Below are 3,935 nucleotides of genomic sequence, written 5' to 3'. Positions count from 1 at the left end.
TTTAGGATTGGACGATGGAAGAAGATTGAAACGATGGAAGAAAGAAGAGAGATAAAAATTGATCTAACAATAATATGACAAGTGGATGAGAAAGGATAGAAAATATGGATACCCTCCACCTTAATAAAGAACTCACCATAAATATTCTCCAAGCATAACTATTCTCATTATCTTATATACCTTAATTCACAAACACACAAATACCAAGCTAATTTTGTAATTTTTGGTCCAAAGACACTACAAGAAATGAGAGTATTACCGACGACAGGCGTCGCCGCTAAAGGCCCAACATGTCGCCGCTAAAGGTATTAGCGGCGACATGTCGCCTCTAAAGGGTCGCCGCTGTTGGCTCGTCGCTGATGCTCCATTGGTCGCCGCTGATGGTCCATTTTTCGCCGCTAAAGTTGCATCGCCGCTAATGCTCTCCGTCGCCACTAAAGGCGTCGCCACTATTAATATGTATTTCTATTCATACAAATACATATATACATACATAATACACATACAAAATGCATATATACATACAAAAGTACATACACATACATAAAAATACATATATACATAGAACTGTACATACAAAAACACAAATACATACATAAAATACATTCAAAATACATATATACATACAAATGCACATACAAATACACATCCTTATCTACAAACACAAAATACACATATAAATAGACATCTACAACATCAAAATACACATATACATACAAATGCACATACAAATACACATCCATATCTCAATGCTAGAAATTTAGTAAGGAGAAGTGAAAAGGAAAAAGAAAAAGAGAAAAATGGAGCAGAGAGGGGTTTTATTGTCGACGGCCTTTAGCGGCGACGCGTACTCATTAGCGGCGACAAATGGGAGGGAAAACAACGCGGGGTTTTCTACATCATTGGATCGTCGCTTAAATCGGCGGATGTGATTGAAATGACGCGGATCGCCAAAATAAGCTTTTAGCGGCGACGCCTTTAGCGGCGACGTGCACTCTTTAGCGGCGACACACCGGAAGGAAAACGACGAGGGATTTCTTATGTCTTCCTAGTCGTAGGATCATATCTTAAATCGACGGATGAGATTGAAATGACGCGGATCACCTAAATAAGTCTTTAGCGGCGACGTGGACTTTTAGCTGCGACAAAAAACACGTTTGTTTTTGTCACTGCTAAAAGTCCACGTTGCAGCTAAAGGCGTCACTGCTATTGCCGGTTATTCTTGTAGTGAGACTAAAAAAATCTTTTAAAAAATGACCAAAGTTGATGGAAATAGAAGCAATAGAAATATTATCGGTGTTAATTTTTTTAAACTTTGATTAAAATTGTGACCTTGTGCCAATGGGACCATTTCCATAATTTACTATATTTAAAAAGAAGCATAAGTAGGGTTTGTTACTTTTGATTTTAATTTTCAAAGTAAACTTTGTAGGTAAATGAAGGTGTAATTTTTTTGAAACTTTGATTAAAATTGTGACCTTGTGCCAATGAGACTATTTCCATAATTTACTATATTTAAAAAGAAGCATAAATAGGGTTTGTTACTTTTGATTTCAATTTTCAAAGTAAACTTTGTAGGTAAATGAAAGCTACATAGAAAAGATAGGACGTTATCGTGACTTTGACAAAAGATGCACCGTGAATGAAGGGTCACACTAAGAACTAAGAACAACTCATTTCCAAGATTATGACCAAAATTCCTTTTTAGCAAGTCAATTCAAACTTGAGTGCCTACCCACTTACTATTTAAATAGTTAAGCGACCATCTATTGGTCGCATTTTCATAATAATGATAATATTTATTTATTTTACAAAGATATTATGTCTAATATCACTACTAGAAACTTGAGTTTCAGCTACGGATTTTGCTACGGATTTGTTCTCCAGCAAAATTTAGACTTACAGCTAGGGAATTACGACAGATCTACCATGTTTTTGATATGTTTTTGATAGTTATTTTATTTATTTAACATGTGGAATATTAGTGAGGATTTACCGAGGGATCAGCTACGGATCTCGCAAGTATTTATCGATGCACAACTATCCCTCGCTAATCAGTCGAAAAATGAAGGGCCTTAGCTAGGGTTCAACGAGGGATAAAAAAATTGCGCCAGCTGGTACGCGTTTAGCGAGAGAACGTCGACAGAAACTATATTTTGGGTACGTGTGTTTTGTTTTTTCTATCGCCAATCTCTAGCTGAAATTGGCACAACCCAGTTCCATCTTCACGAAATGCATTGAAAATTCTGGTACGCGTTTCCTTCCCTCCAGCTTTATCACTCTGGACTCTGGACATGATTTTTGAACAGATGACGGCATAGAAGTTCCCTTCAATCTGTTAACCCAATTCCATCTCACAATCTCTGTTTGAACAGATGACGGCACTACTCACCCGATTCCGGCAACCTCCACATTTTTAAAGCTGAAAGTATTCTTCGTTAACTTTCCGATTCAGGTAAATCTCATCCCTCTTAGGTTAGTTTTAGTTCAATTGCACAATATACTTTGTTAGGGTTTAATTTCTCATTTTTTCTTTTTCAATCGATGTCCCTCTTATCTCTCAACATTATATACATGAATCACCTTGAAAGTTAGAATTAAAACTTGATTTAGGGCTTGATTCATCATAGTTTGTCATCCAATTTATGAGAATTTAAGGATTCAGGAACACCAGTAGCCAATACCTTTAGGTTTTCCCCAATTCTCTTTCATATTTAGGAGGTGGTCTCTCTGATAAGTCCTATTCCCTTTTGAGGTCTTGAAGTTGATGTGGTCTCTCTGATAAGTCCTATTCCTTTATGAGGTCTTGAAGTTGATGTGGTCTTGAATCATGATGCTGACTTCTACTGCCAGTTGCTGCTTCACTTGGAGCCATGTTAAGGCCAGTGGTACTTGTCACAGGAGCAGCAGCAACATATACAGATTTTGAAGCCAACACTCTCATCTTCATGCATCTATCTCTCATCAAACCATGTTTCATCTTATGCACTTGCATCCACACATTTTCACAGATCCTCTCAAGGGCACAGAATCATAATCTTCTTCTTCTACTTCATAGAAAATTACCAAAATACCCCCCGAAAGACTTGTTATAGGATGCTCACAGGTTCATCATCTGATTCTGATGTTTGCAAACACTCTTCTGCATTGGCATAAAAGTAATCTTCTTCTTTGGGTTTATTTGAAATAACCAATCTTTTTGTGGGATTTCCCAATCTTTCTTGATGAACTTGTTTTACGGAAATGGAAAATTCATCCCAATTTAAAATTCCATTTGTGTATTTGTCTATTAAATCCACCAAAAGTCTCTTATCCAATAGAATTGTCTTCTTGAATCCCAAAAATCTGAAAAACCATTTTCACATAATTAATTAGCTTCATTTCAATTCCAAGATAGTGTTTTGTTTGCAACAGAGGAATGGAATACGATATGTTATAAATAAATTCACAATTATGAATTAGTTTTATTTGTATATATATTCTTTAATAATACCACTTCCACTTGTGTTTTTAAAAAATTTCAAAACTTTAATTTATTAATTTTTACTTTACAAAAGTAGGTAGAAGTATTTTTTAATATTATAATTCTATTTCAAGATTTCATGGTATGTGATCTTACATTTTTTTGTTAACAATTTTATTACATTTTTTTGTTAACATTTTTTTGTTAACAATTTGGGATTCTATAACAGTTAGCTTAAAATGTTTTGTTTCTTTTTTGGACTGAATGAATTGTTTGAATAAAATAAATGACCAATTTACCCTCTGTCAATAAGTGATGTCTTTCGATTACCTTTTCATATGAGGTTTTACCAACCAACCTATTAATATTGTGTTAATATACATGTTAATATACAGGGAAAGTGTTTGAGTTTGACAATTTGTCAAATGTCTTAAATACCCTTTGAAAATGAGAAGACAGGGGAGTGTTTGGG

The 3,935-nt window shown here is 34.9% G+C and overlaps 1 long non-coding RNA gene across 1 annotated transcript; it reads left to right on the top strand.

Moving 5' to 3' along the window:
* Window positions 1–1,979: 1,979 nt before the first annotated feature.
* On the top strand, window positions 1,980–3,935 carry LOC145162469 (uncharacterized). Its single transcript, XR_013739120.1, has 3 exons — window positions 1,980–2,249; window positions 2,376–2,455; window positions 3,859–3,935. It is a non-coding gene; the product is annotated as an uncharacterized LOC145162469 (long non-coding RNA).

The sequence above is a fragment of the Lactuca virosa genome, chromosome 3 (assembly GCF_052849685.1).
Source record: "Lactuca virosa cultivar CGN04683 chromosome 3, Lactuca_virosa_CGN04683_v6, whole genome shotgun sequence".
Lineage (NCBI taxonomy): Eukaryota > Viridiplantae > Streptophyta > Magnoliopsida > Asterales > Asteraceae > Lactuca > Lactuca virosa.
This window is presented reverse-complemented; position numbering and strand designations above follow the sequence as displayed.